The following is a 15,151-nucleotide window of genomic DNA, read 5'->3' as shown; positions in this document are numbered from 1 at the left end:
ATACACCATACTATGGTGGCCTCGCGAATCAATATCCAAACGGGGGTTAAAAGAAATAATAAGCCCCCGGAAAACAAAGGTTCCAATGAGCCTAAGGGGAAGGACAATGTCCAAAAGTCTCCTAAGGGCAATTCCAACAAAGCTAAAGAGAAGGGAGTTTACAAAGGAAAGAATAAACTCTCTCCTGAAGAGCTTGAGCGTTATCGTAAAGATAACCGGTGTTTCAAGTGCGGCGAACAAGGGCATGCGTACCGCGCTTGTCCCCAAAAGAACAACCGCCAAGATCCTCCTAGAGCTTCTTTGGTTGAAATCCAAGAGGAGGAGATTCACCAAACTCACCACAAAGGATCTCCTCTATGCCATGCTTGGGGAAAGGTAAGAGAACATGATGCTTTTATTCTCTTTGACCCTGGTTCTACTCACAATTTCATATCTATGGAGTTAGCCACCAAGCTAGGCATACAATCCTACGAGATGGGAGATATCCTACCCGCAGACAGTGCCTTCAAGGGGCAAGAAGCTTCAGTCACTCCCTTAATCGGGAAATTGAGGCTTCATGTCCAAGGCTATGTGGACAAAGAGGATTTCTTTATCTCTCCTCTCAAGCATGAGGATGTAATCCTAGGGGCACCATGGTTTGACCGTTTGGCTGCCCATGTTAAATTTCCTGAAAGGAGAATCTCCTTTAAGTTCAGGGAAAAGGACATGTATATAGATGCTAGGGAGATGGGTAACACCATCCCCATTGTACATACACCAGCTTTCAACAAGTCAATAAAGAGCTCTATTTCCGTGTACATGATTTTTGTTAAAGATTCTCAAAATGAACCTAATGCTTTAGCAAAAGAAAATAAAAGCAACCAAAAGGAATTAGAGTTATCCAATTTTCTCAAGGGGTTTCAAGATGTCTTTATTGACGACATCCCTTGTGAGCTACCTCCTAAACGAGGTAATGACGACCATGCAATTGAACTTCTTCCAGGAAGTTCACCGCCTAATAAACCTCCTTATAGAGTTTCTCAAGCTCAACAAGAGGAGATTATGCGGCAAGTGCATGAGTTAATTGAGAAGGGCATGGTTAGGCCTAGCTCATCTCCATTTTGCTCACCTGTGCTATTAGTGCAAAAGAAAGACGGCACATATCGTATGTGTGTCGACTATAGAGCACTAAATAGGATCACTATCAAGAATAGGTTTCCCGTTCCACGGGTAGAAGACCTATTTGATAAGCTACAAGGATCGACCTACTTCAGTAGGATTGACCTAAAAAGTGGCTATCATCAAATAAGGATAGTTGATCAAGACATTGTAAAGACCGCATTTCGTACTACATTTGGTCTTTACGAATACATTGTCATGCCTTTTGGCTTGACTAATGCACCAGCCACATTTAACCGCTTGATGGAGAAGCTGTTCAGACCTCATCGAACCTTCACTGGAGTGTTCTTTGATGATATTATCATCTACTCTAATTCATTAGAGGAACATAAGCAACACCTCCAGGTAATATTTCAAGTTTTAAGAGAGAATAAACTTTATGTTAATCGAAAGAAAAGTGAATTTTTCTTGCAAGAGATTCAATATTTAGGTCACATTATCTCTCAAGATGGAATCCAAATGGATCCATCCAAGTTAGAGGTAATAAAAGGATGGCCTAAACCAAGGAATCTTCATGAACTAAGAAGCTTTATAGGTATGTGTGCATACTATAGACGCTTCATAGAAAAGTTCTCACAAATTGCGGGACCATTACATGACCTAACAAAGAAAAATGTTAGGTATATGTGGTCTGCTAAGGAGAACAATGCTTTCGAAAAGCTTAAAGAAAAGCTTATCTCTCAACCTGTGCTTACACTACCGGATCTCTCAAAACCATTTGAGGTCCAATGTGATGCTTGTGGTGATTGCCTTGGGGCTGTTTTGCTCCAAGAAGGGCACGCCATAGGCTATGAGAGTCGAAGGCTCGACCTGTTGAGCAAGCTCTAGGCATATACGAAAAAGAACTCCTTGCAGTTCTACATGCCTTAGACTCATGGAAGCACTATTTATTGGGGACTCCTTTCATTCTGCGAACGGATCACCAAAGTCTTAAGTACTTCATGACGCAGACCAAGCTCTCCGACAAACAAATGAGGTGGGCAAATTTCCTTTCGCAATTTCATTTTCATATTGCTCACATTGCTGGCAAGCATAATCAAGTAGCCGATGCACTCTCAAGACGACCGAGAGTGAATGCGGTTTCCATAGCAACTCACAATGATCTATCTTTAATGATAGATGAGTATGCTATTGATCCCGATTTTAGAGATGTGATTTCAGCCCTTGCCTTAGGGAAGAAAGAAGAACCATTTACTTTACAAGATGGTTATCTTCTCTATGGCAATAGACTATGCGTTACTAACTCACTACGTGAGAAAGTAATGTATGAATCTCATGCTCCCCCATATGCGGGGCATAGAGGGATTCAGTCTACCCTAAAGGGAATTGAAACATATTTCTATTGGCCTACCATGAAAGTGAACATACATGAGTATGTTTCCAAATGTGTGGTATGTCAAAAGACAAAATTTGATAGAGGGAAGCAACTTGGATTGCTTCAACCCTTGCCAATTCCTAATTCACCGTGGGAGAGCATATCCATGGATTTTATCTTTGGATTGCCTAAGTCTATCCATGGGAATACGGGAATATGGACGATAGTAGACAGGTTCAGTAAACAAGCTCATTTTATACCTGTCAAAAAGACTATCAAAGCCCATCAAATGGCAACCCTCTTCATTTCACAAATTTTCAAGTACCATGGCTTGCCAATGTCCATAGTGTCGGATAGAGATCCTAGAATGACCAGTAATTTCTGGAAGGGTCTCTTTGAGAATTTAGGAACAAGGCTAAACTTCTCTTCGGCCTATCATCCACAAACTGATGGCCAAAGTGAAATAGCTAACCTAACTATTCTCGATCTACTAAAAGCCTATGTAACGGAAGTAGATCAAAGATCCCAATGGGAGAAGTACTTACCCTTAGTAGAGTATGCTTACAATAACACTGTACATACTTCTACAGGAAAAGCACCTTTCGAGGTAATTGAGGGAAGATCAAAAAGTCCCTTGCTACTTAAGGTACATGGGAAGATCTTCGCTGCAGATGAGTATAGCCGAGACCTACAAGAATCTTTCCAAAAGATTAAGGATGCTATCTCTATCTCACAGCAAAGGCAAAAGGCTGCTGCTGACAAGCACAGAAGAGCCCAAGCCTTTAAAGAAAACGATTGGGTCTTGTTAAAGTTTCCCAAGGCTCGCTTAAGGCACACGACGGGCAAGAATCCTACGGGCCACCAAAAGTACTATGCTAAACTAGCAAAAAGGTACTATGGTCCCTTCCAGATTCTTAGGCCAATCAATGAGATGGCCTATCAACTTAAGTTGCCCAATCATTGGCTCATACACAATGCTTTTCATGTGAGCCTCTTAAAGCCTTACAAAGGAGAGCCACCTCAAGAACCAACTATTGAAGACCCACCGGAGATCGAGGACCACGAGGAGGTGCTGCAGCCCGAGTCCATTCTCCGACATGAAGACAAGGTATTAAGAGGCGGTAAGACTATCAGACGATATCTTATTAAGTTTAAGAATTATCCTTTTGAAGATGCTAGATGGATGCAAGGCATACAATTAAAGGATAACCTAAACCTTGTCAATGCTTACAATGCTTCCCAAGAGTAAGCAAATGTACAAAATGTTAAAAAAAATGAACAAAAATTTTTGTCTTATAAGACTCTCTTTTTCTTTATTTGTGCACAAAAATAAAGTAGTATGCATGCTTAGATCAAGTTTGTGGAGACGACGTCTCCCAAACACCAAGTAGAGCTTGTCACTCTACTATTGGAAGACTGATAGGACTAATGTGCAGACATGCTTGCGGCAGCCTCAGGCTCTCAAGCGCCAAATGGACTAGTCATCCATTATGGAATGATGTCGTAGGGTAACATAGGGATCCTCTACCCGCTAAGAAAAGGACTCATGCATATGCTTTATCTTCTCTACACCATAGTCGAGGACGACTATGATTTCAAGAGAGAGGTAATGTCATAATAATCAATATCTAATTCTCCTAAATGATTTTCTCATATTAAACTGATCATTTAATGTGGGGAAGTGCCAAGGGAGAAAAAGCTAGAATATTGGTTAAGTTAGCAGACTGGCCACAGTAGGGATCCAAAGGGGGGGCCATCTGCAAAAGAGCCATGTGAAACAACGGGCTAAAAAGACCCTAAGGTTCAGCCCATTAAGACTTCCAAAATGCTAAGGTTCCAAAATTCAAAGGTTGTGTCCAAAGGTCAACCTTAGGGAAAATTGGATGCTTAGTGTGTGTGCCCAAAAAGTCTTTCTGCATCCCTACATGGGAGGGGGCGAGCCCCAAAGCTAGGGGATGAGAGAGAAAACCACACACACACACACACAGGCTCCCTTTACACAAAGGGAATGAGGGACACATGTCAGCTCCCTAGGCCAGATGCCCACAAGGTGTGCCCAATTCCTATTGGAAGACCCTTGAAGTGGACCAATGAGAATTAAGCTAGAGTAAATCTAGTTTAATTAATTTAAAAACATTTAATAAAAGAAACCAATAAGAATTAAGTGTCCTAGAAGACTATTGGGCAGTCTCCCAAGGGGTCCAATGAGCATTCAGAAGCCCCATGGCTTGCCTGATTCCTATTGGCCAGGAGGCAAAGGGGTCCAATGAGAGTTTAGTTTAATTATTTAATTATCTAAAGCTCTCACAAAAGGGGAAAGGGGGACACATGTTAGAAGGCTATCACTTATGCTGCTTAATTCCTATTGGCTTGACCTGGGGAGGTCCAATGAGGAAAAAGCCAGCCTAACTTAGCAGCTAGGGCTCGCCCAAGAGAGAGGGGGGGCTGATTTTTGCTGGGCATTCACTCTCACACTCTCACACTTGACCATGTGTGAAGGAAAAACACTCTATCTCCTCCCAAGCTTTAATGGAGAGTTCATCACCTACTCCAAGCTTGTGAGATAGAAGCCTACATCAACACTCTCTTGGCATGTGGATGCAAATCCAACCAAGAGCCAAGCTTCAATGCATGCTCATCTTCTCTACCAAGCTAATTACTAAGCTAAGCTATGCTAATATGAGTGATTATGTGAGGAGATGTACTTCTTTCTCGTAAGATACTTCTTTTTCCTCTCAATCTACTCTCATACCCTGCTAGCTCTCACCATCTTCGAAGGTGTGTGAGGTCTTGGGTCTGAGAACGGGGATAATTCAAGTTGTGTTTGATTAAGTGTTTTGCTTGGTGTATGAAGCTTCCATCTTCATTGCACTAGCTAGTCTTGAAGGAACACAAAGAATTGTATTGTACAATGTCTCTCTTGATGGGAGAAACCATAATACAAAGCCTTTTGGAGGGGGGACTGGCTCCATGCAAATCCGGTCCTCAACTGTTGTCAATAGTTTAATTGCTCTCTCTCTCTTTTGAAAGTATTGTCGATGCTATCTAACTAGGTGTTATGCTTTTTGTTGCTCTCTCCACCCAAGCACTCTTGTAATTCTCATTAGGAATCTATTCTAATGAAATGCCCACTATGTTCATGCTAATTTCCGCTACAAATAAGATTTTAGGCCATTAAATGTTACAGTTTTTCTCCTGAACAGTAGCGTACAAAGGTTTTTCTCCTGAATAGTAGTGTACAAAGCAATAGATGGTACCTATACATTAATACACTTATCGTTATTGTAACTTAAGACTCATCACAATATTATGTAATTTATTTCATAAAAACTAATATCTAATACTCCCAAATGATTTTCTCATGTTAAACTGATCATTTAATATGAAGTACTAGGGGAGTAAAAGCTAGAATATTGGTAAGGCTGCTAGACCGGTCTCTGTCAGGGATCCAAAGGAGGGAAAATAGGGATCCAAAGGGGGGCAACCTGCAAAAGAGAAATCTTATTCCATGGGGCTTAAAAGACCTAAGGTTCAGCTCCATTAAGACTTCCATAGGCTAAGGTTTCAAAAATTAAATCTTTTATCCAATGGCCAAAGCAAGGGGAAATTGGATGGTCATGGGAAGACTAAAAGTCTTCCCACATCCCTAGGAAGGAGGGGGCGAGCCCATATTGTAGGGGATGAGAGAGAAACACACATGCACTCCAAGGCACTCCCTTTACACAAAGGGAATACATGACACATTCAAGCTCCTAGGCCAGTTGCCCCCAACTTCCCCTCAAATCCTATTGGATGGCCATAAAGGTGGACCAATGAGAATTAGGCTAGAGTAAATTTAGTCTAGTCATTTTAAAAATGCTTGATAAAAGAACCAATAGAAATTAAGCTCCCTAGAAGACTATTGGACAGTCTACCAAGGGGTCCAATGAGCATCTAGCAGCCCAATGGCTTGCCTGATTCCTATTGGCTAGAAGACAAAAAGGTCCAATGAGATTTTAGATGAATTAATTAAATATGTAAACTTTCACAAAAGGGGAAAGGGGGACACTTGTCAAAAGGCTATCAACTATCCTTCTAATTTGTGATTGGCTAAGCTTTACAGGAGTCAAAGGGAGGCCAGCATGAGCATTTAGCAAGAGGGGTCAACCAAGATGAGAGAAGGGGCTGCATTTTACTTTAACACAATGCTACACACACACACACACAACGCATGTGTGCAAGAAGAACTCCATCGCCTTCTCCAAGCATTGAGAAGTAGAGGTCTACACCAATAACTCTTGGCTATGGAATGCAAATCCAACCAAGAGCCAAGATTCAATGGTATGCTCATCTCCTCTACCATGCTAATTACTAGCTATGCTATGCTATTAGAGTGATTATGTGAGGAGAATACTTCTTTCTTGTAAGATACCTCTTCTTCCTCCCAATCTATCCTCATTACCTACTAGCTCTCACAATTTTTGAAGGTGTGTGAGGTCTTGGGCCTGAGGCTAGGGACAATAGGTGTGTTTTTCAAGCATAATTTGGTGTATGAAGCTTCCATATTCATTACACCAACTAGTTTTATCAAGGAACACAAAGATTGTATTGTGTGTACAAAAGTCTCCTTTGATGGGAGAAGCTATGATACAAAGCCTTTATGGAGGGGGGACTGGCTCCATGTAAACCCGGTCCTCAATTGTTGTCAATTGTTCTATTTCTCTCTCTTTTCAAGTATTGTCAATGCCAACTTAGCTAGGTGTAAATTTCTATGCTGCTTTCTCAATTAAGTAATCTCTCTATGCTCATTAGAAACTTGTTCTTAATGAAATGCTCACTATGTTATCAATTGCCGCTAAACACAAGTTATTAGTGCATTAAATGTTAGATTGGTATCAGAGATATTGGTTTCTTTTTTCTTGCTCAAGAAGAGAGGTCCTCAAGCTTGCTACAAATGGTTGGTGTTATTAATTTCAAAAGAGTAAGTAGAATAGGGATTTTTCATTCTTGAAGCACGTCTGCTTTATGCAGTCAACGGGGACACCGTCAAGAGCTATGGTCTTAATAATGAATTCCTACGGGGCTTGCTTATGGCTTAACCATTATTGAGCTATTAGAAGCTTGACAAGAACCAGTGCTACCTTGGCTCTGTTGAACCCTCTCTTTTATTCCTTGAAATTAATAATATTTGAGCCACATGTATAGATGCTTGAGTGCTTATCTTTGAAGGTAAAGAGGAGTAGCAACTAGGGCTTGAAGTGCCAAAGTACAAGTAAAAGTTTACACCTAAATTTTGCTAGTATGGTTGACAAAGAAAAAGAGATTGAAATGAATGTTGATAGCTTTGATTTTGCTAACAAAAGAGCAACTAATAATGCCCTTATGCTTCTAAACTATCTTGGTTCTAGGCTACAACAAGCCCTGGGCAATCCATCCCTCCAAGGTGAAGTGCTACAACCATGGTATTCTCCAAACTCCCCACCAAGAACAGAGAGTACCTAGGAAGCCTCCTAGTGAACTTCCAAAAGAGAACTCTCTCCGATAAGGGAAGAAGAAGAGGAGACGAAGGGCTCAAACATCTACTACTTGATGATGCATCTCCTTCCCAGAGGAGAACCCAAGTTTCAATGGTAGAGCCCCCACCAAAAGAACGAGAAAGAAGTGAGTCTCCTTCCACCTCTACGGAGATGGATCCACGAAGAGGGCGGGCAAAACACTCTCCAACACCCCCTAAACGGAGAAGACCATTGCATACTTCTCTACACCATAATTCAAAGAGGGAGAAGAGAAAACAAGAGAAGAAAAAGGCGAGAAAGAGGTCACCCTCTTCTCCATCTTCTTCATCCTCTTTCTGTTCTGAAGAAAGTGATGGTGCAGACAAGGAGGAACAAGGGAAGAAAAAGGCAAGAAAGAGGTCACCCTCTTCTCCATCCTCCTCATACTCTTCCTCTTCTAAAGAAAGTGATGGTGCAGCTCTTGAACCACCTAAAAGAAGAGGCCATAGGAAATCCTATGTCGCATGGAAGAGGTCGTCCAAGCTCAAAAAGTTCAAAGAGGGGGGAAAGAACATCTCTTTCCTTACCTACAATGGCACCTTTGGTGCTATGGACAAAGTCTTGGCCTTTATCCAAGAATTTGATGCGGCGTTTGGAGATGAGGGCTTCACAGAGTCCTCTAAGCTGCACCATGTAGCTATGCATTTTCAAAAGTCTGCCATGCAATGGTGGTCTAGCCTACGAGCAAACGGTGAAGCTCCACAAACATGGAAAACTTTAAGAGCTTCCATCATGAAGCAGTTTTTGGCTACCGATGCCAAAGACAAAGTACTCACCAAATGGAGAAGCTTGAAGCTCTCTCCCTACAAATCTATTCACAAATATGTAGACAAGTTTTGGGATTTACATCTCAAAGCCACTGTCTTCAAAAGATGGATTTTGGAGAGCAAAAACAACAATTTTGTGCGGGTTTTAACTGAGGATATGGCGGAGTATGTTAACTCCCAAATACCACGCACCATATCTTCGATCAAACACCATACCATGGTGGCTTCACAAATCAACTTCCAACAAGGGGCTAAGAGGAATCTTAAGCCCACGGAAAACAAGGACCATAACGAGCCTAAGCGGAAGGACAATGTCCAAAAGTCTCCCAAAGGCAATGCCAACAACAATAAAGCTAAGGAGAAGGGAGTTTATAAAGGAAAAAATAAACTCTCTCCTAAAGAGCTAGAGTGTTATCAAAAAGATAAACGTTGTTTCAAGTGTAGGGAGGAAGGACATGCCTATTGTGCTTGCCCCCACAAGAATACACGTAATGAGCCTCCTATAGCTACCTTGGTTGAAATTCAAGAAGATGATCATCACAAAGGATCTCCTCTATGCCGTGATTGGGGAAAGGTAAGAGAACATGATGCCTTTATTCCCTTTGACCCTGGTTCTACTCACAATTTCATATCCACAGAGTTGGCCACCAAGCTAGGAACCCAAGCCTATGAGATGGGATATAACCAAATCTATTTGTATTCTCAAAGATGGCTAGTTCACCAGAGGCATGCGCTTCTATTTTTTATGAAAGGTACCCTTTTTCTTTTTCTCAAGTGTTTCACATCTCCTACCCTGTACTTTCTTGAGAATGGGATTTGGTAGAGAGACTTGCGCGTGAGCGAAATTTTGAGGAGTTAGAATGGCTGATACGTCTATGGATAACTAGTGATCCCTATCCAGTAGCGAATGTTTCTCCGGTGGCACATGCTTATTCTTTTGCACAAGATGAGTATCCACGCATCGCGAGGTTCTTGATTAACACGCTTGCGCAAGAGGATGATGAAGAAGAAATAATAGAGACCGAGGAAGACTATGGCCTCATGGAAAATGATTTCGTTTATCTAGATGATGAGGATAGAGGCCTAGCCTTAGGGTGGCCACCCGGTTTATATAATATCTTCTTTCCTTGATTCTAAAAGGGATGGCAGATAGGTAGGTTAGGGGTCTGGATTGTGTTTTGAGTTTGTTTTCTAAGAGTTTTAATTTTTTCACATTGACATGCCTCCTAGAGGTATAGTGCTTGTTTTTTGGATGTGTTAGGTAGGACTTATATGGATTTCCATCCACATGGCTGAGGACATTTGCTTCGACGAAATGAGCAACTCCATACCTCCAGGTGTACTACTTTCCATGATTCATGTTGGTGGATATGTATAATTGCTAATAATGATTTTTAATGGTTTGTTTGAGTGAAATAGTTATGTTTGTTATCTGCCATTATAGATGTATAAATTTTTCTTTGCTTAAGTTGATGGAACTAGAGTTTAATCTTATGGATGAGCCTAGAGATTAGGAGACCATGACTTTAGGTAAACTCAATTACTTGACCACTAGGCCTAGCTGATAAAATTATCTGAGTATTTGAGACCTTAGGAATGTTTAAGGCGTAGAGAAGCTTGCTCACTTAAACAACAAAAACACTAGTGAGAATACAAAGGAAATGGAAGCAAAAAACATAAGTTCCACAAATGAAAAATCTAATGCTGGAAGAGAAATCCTAGCTTGATTTGGTACTTCACTCACATGTATTGTCTATGGTACTAGAACCCTAGAGGCTCCCAATGTGGGCGCTTTTCTTTGAGAAGCAAAAAGCCCCAGACATACAAAATAAGCACACACGTCAAATGATTGTGAACCAAAGTAAAAAAGAAAAAAAGAAAAAAAAATGAATGACATTTAAAAGACTTCCATCGAGCTTACAGTTAACATTTCAAGCTTTTGTTTGCAGTTGTGAGAGCTAGTTGGCTAATCAAAGGTGAACAGCACAATTAGAGAATCTTGCATTTAGATAATCTTCTTAGCTTAGCTAGTACTAGAGTAGTTGTTTTAACCTTAGCCTCATAGCTAACTAATTGATAGACTCACCCATAAGCCCAAAACTCTTGATTAATTAATTTACTCAAAGTGCAATTTATTTGTCCTTAATGGTAGTCTAACATTTCATAAATCTTGCATTTACTCATTTCCACATGTACTTTACATTCCCCTCATGAGTTATAGCCATATAATTCCGCTTGCTGAAACAGTGACTTTGCCTTACAGATTCAAATCCAGATGCTCTACAACATGGACATAACAAGCTTCAACTCAATATCTTCCGAGGACGGAATCTACATCAGGAAGGGGGGCATGTTAACCCTCGTGGCTCACGGACACCCTATCACCTACGACGGATGCAGTATTATTTATTTAGTAGAGTCAGGTACCGGGCTTGTCGGTCCAATAGGAAAAGGGTAGAGTGATCACCGATGAGAGGCGCACTCTAACTGGAACACGCAAGGGTTAGTTGGCTAAGCATGGGCACCCAAATGTGAATGGGGCGAACTCATATAAAAGTCACCTAAACCTAAAATTGACCTATTCTCTCAGTGTGCAATAGAAGAAGTGCTCTTGCTCTATCTCCATTGTGTACTCACAGGTGTGTGTGTCATTAGAAAATTTCAGAGGTCATTTGGAGGGCCATATGAAGAGAGAGAAAAATAGAGCGCGTCCAATGAGCACGAAGGCTACGTTACGTAGGAAAGTACGTGGAAAGACTCAAAAAATAGGAAAATAGCATAAAACTTTCATGAATCTAGGATTGTAGCATAGTAATTTCCTTCCTATTACGAGCTTTTAGGTGCTTGCATGTGGTCCCACTTCTAATATTCTCTTGTGGTCATTAACGTACTGGAGGGTGACCATTAAGCCCGCACAAGATATTGGAATTCTAAAACACTTCCCCTCCATTAGAATGCTTTCAAAGTGAATCTCCCTCCACTAAAGCTTTTCTCTGAGAGCTATGGCGTCCACGTCTTCTCGCCCAAGAGGCTCCAGGTGTTTACTGTCTCTCACACCAACAACCAACAACTGCACTTTGCCTAGAAGGCCAAGTAGTAGCATATCCTCAATTACAATACCAGCTTCAATAAGTGCAGAGAACCAATGGGTTGGACAAAGGATAAACAAAGGTTCATGGGTCCTCATGCAACCAAGAAGACCCAAGAGGTCTAGTGAAATCAACGTTTACCGCTCAGCATGGAAGGCCAGAGTGTTGGATTTCAAAGTTGAAATCGGCAAAAGATCTGTAAAGGAAGTTCTTGTTCAGCATGTGTTTACCCATCCTGAGGTGATAGCAAACGGTGGAAATGTATCAAATATACATCAACCACGTTGCAATTGTAAGTACTCTTGACATGTGAACTTACTGATACTCTCATTATAACTTTTCTTATATATTTTGCAATGTTTCTCCCGCTTGTTATGAGTAATGTCTCCATTCTTCACAGCTCAATTACATTAGATTTGTCATTTGTACTTATTGATACTCTTAGTTTAACTCTTCTTATATATATTGCAGATGTTTATCCCTCTTCTTATGAGCAATGGGAGCCTGTGGAGTGCATAATAGGCCTCTTCCATGTTGTTCATGCCCACATTGGTTCTCTACAGTATTCAGAGAGGAGCAGCAAAAGACTGGCTGATGAGGGAATCTTTTTTTATGACCACTTTTACCAACTCAACTAAGGGAATAAGAATGGCATGTTGGTGAAAGTGCCTCTACCAACCGATTGGAACACTGTGGACTGGCCAGTTCCCGAGGAAACAATGGTGGAGGCAATGCGAAGTAATCTCTACAAGGATATACAAAAGTCTCTACGTAGCTCTATTCCTACCAAACTGGTTAGAATTGCAAACTTCTGTGCTGTTGCACTCTTTATAGAGCTGTTTCATAGCTACAACATCCGAGTTACAAAAACTATGTTCATGTGCAAGTCATTTCAGCAGTCATCCTGTGACAAACTTCTTGACAAAGGATGGTATGCAAAGGAAGAGATTGGTTTACGGTGCGAGGTCGCGCTTGATACTCTAGTTGTCAAGTACATGATTGCAAGCCAATCACTGTTACTCTCGTTTTGGTATATGCGATCACAAATTCTCAATGGTAAGTACATTCCTATGGACCAGGTTTCTACAGGTTTGGAAGATAATCCTGCTGTGGATGTGGAAGTGATTGATAAAGAGCATGGCCTACTATTGGTGGTTACAATAAGGGAGCTATGCAGTCTTCAGCATTTGCGGCATGACATCATTGAAGAGTCAATGGACAAGGACCTATCAGATTTTTTCTTTTTCCTAGCTGGCCGTAAGGTGATGCGGCGAAGGGAAAAAGATATTTTGTGCAAAGAGTTGGATGGTCGGGTTCAAGTAGTGTCAATGTAACAGATATTCTTGTGAACCCAAGTGTATACAAATGACTTTCAAGACATGAAGTTTATTGAGCTCATTTTTCAATTGTGCCCTGTGAAAAAGTGTGCTTGAAATACATTTCTTTACCACGTCAAATCTCTCTCTCTCTCTCTCTCTCTCTCTCTCTCTCTCTCTCTCTCTCTCTATGTTAGACAAGACAAAGACATGATAGAAGAGTCATCTTAATTCATTAGAAAGTACAAACTCGTCCGTGAACAATGGACTGAGATACAATTTCTCTAAGTATGGAATCAGAATGTCTTCAAGGTAAAAATCGAAGGAATGCCCCTCGAAAGAAGGTGGTGAGACAGTTGTTCCCGGTGGATTTAGTTCTCCCTTTTCAGGAGTATCATCAATTAGTAGCGTATTAGTTGCATCAAAGGGTACACCGATTTGGCTAAACGGTTTGTACAAAAGAGGTAAGTGTGGTTTTTTAGGGTGGTAGTGGCCCTCAACGGTAACGCATTTTCTTTGATCATACAAAAAGGCAAAATCTGACGTGTGAGTGTGGCATACACTGCAAACTATTGCAACTAGTGGCGACAAGTTTTGCCTTTGCATTGAAGACCATATGGCAACTCTGAAGCGCGGAAGAAGAAGCTGAATAAATTCCTTGGTTCCTGGATGAACCACGACTCAACAAGTTCCCATCCGAAACATTTGCAAATCTTCAAAGGGTCCTCTGTCACCGAGAGGCACCCGCATCAGCAGCAATCCATTGACGTCCAAGATAATCAACCTCTGTAAAAGTTGACAAGTACATATAAGTAGTTAGAAGCTGAACATATTTTGCCATACTTGAATAGACATTACCGGAACAACCGTATCTACAGGTAGCAAGGGTCCATACTGGGTCTCTGTAGTGTTCATGTCATTGTTGCTCTCCTCTGCTTTATCTTCATAGTCATCATTCACATCTTCATCAGGGGTCTCCCCCATGGCTCTTTCTGCCTCATTCAAGGTTTCCTCCAAGGTCTTTTCGTCTCCCTCGGTTGATCGGCTTGCCTCATACATCCTTGCCTGATCCATATCATTTTGCTCATCCCTAGGCCTGCTTTCCTCATCCATATCCTTTTGCTCATCTATAGGCCTGCTTTCCTCATCTTGGGTTTCAGCCATAGGCACTTTTGGCTCCTCCACTGGCTGACTTGGCTCTTTCATTGTCTCCTCTGGTTGTACCTTAGCACCTTCCATATGCTCATTTGACCTTTCCTCATCCTCGGCTCTTTCATCTTCTGCTGATATGACCCCCTCGGCCCGTTGTGATTCCACTGTATCGGATGTAGGGGTTTGTCGTGGTGGCACGTCATGTTTTGTTAGACCAATAGTGCGCTCATTCAAGCCGCTATCTTCAAGCTCTCTAGGGCTAGACATAGTAAGCAGGTGTTGTATTAAACTTACCCGGTATCTTTGCAAATAATCATATGTGTAGTTTTTTAAAGCACTCTGCAAAATTGAAAGACCACATGGTGAGAATTCTTTTATAGACTAAACCAAAACTAACTGAATGCATTGCCAAATGGGTACCTTAGTCATGAAAGGTTTTAATGCAAAGTAGCTTTGCAGGACATATTCTGCATGGAGAAGACATCTCCAGCCGCAAGAATTTCCATCGGTTTGATTTGGGACAGGTACTTCTTTGATTGGGGCCTTGTATTGTTCATACCTTCCACATAGCTTGCCATAGGCAAGCAACAACCTCTTTATACAACTGCACAAAGCAATGTCAAGATGTTAGCATGAGGCTTCAAATTTACATGGATATCTATAAGAAAAACTTTCTGATACAAAACACTTACAGCCTAATTTCAGGGTGGGTTCCTTTTATTGAATTGAACACCCACACTGCTGGTTGGTCAACATCAAGGCATATGAGACTCCAGTGATGGTTGTTTTCATATGGAAAGATGATCACAGTAACTTCCAG

The sequence above is a fragment of the Adiantum capillus-veneris genome, chromosome 19, assembly GCF_014529385.1.
Source record: "Adiantum capillus-veneris isolate H3 chromosome 19, ASM1452938v2, whole genome shotgun sequence".
NCBI lineage: Eukaryota > Viridiplantae > Streptophyta > Polypodiopsida > Polypodiales > Pteridaceae > Adiantum > Adiantum capillus-veneris.
The sequence above is the reverse complement of the archived record's forward strand: the minus strand, read 5'-3'. Positions refer to the sequence as shown.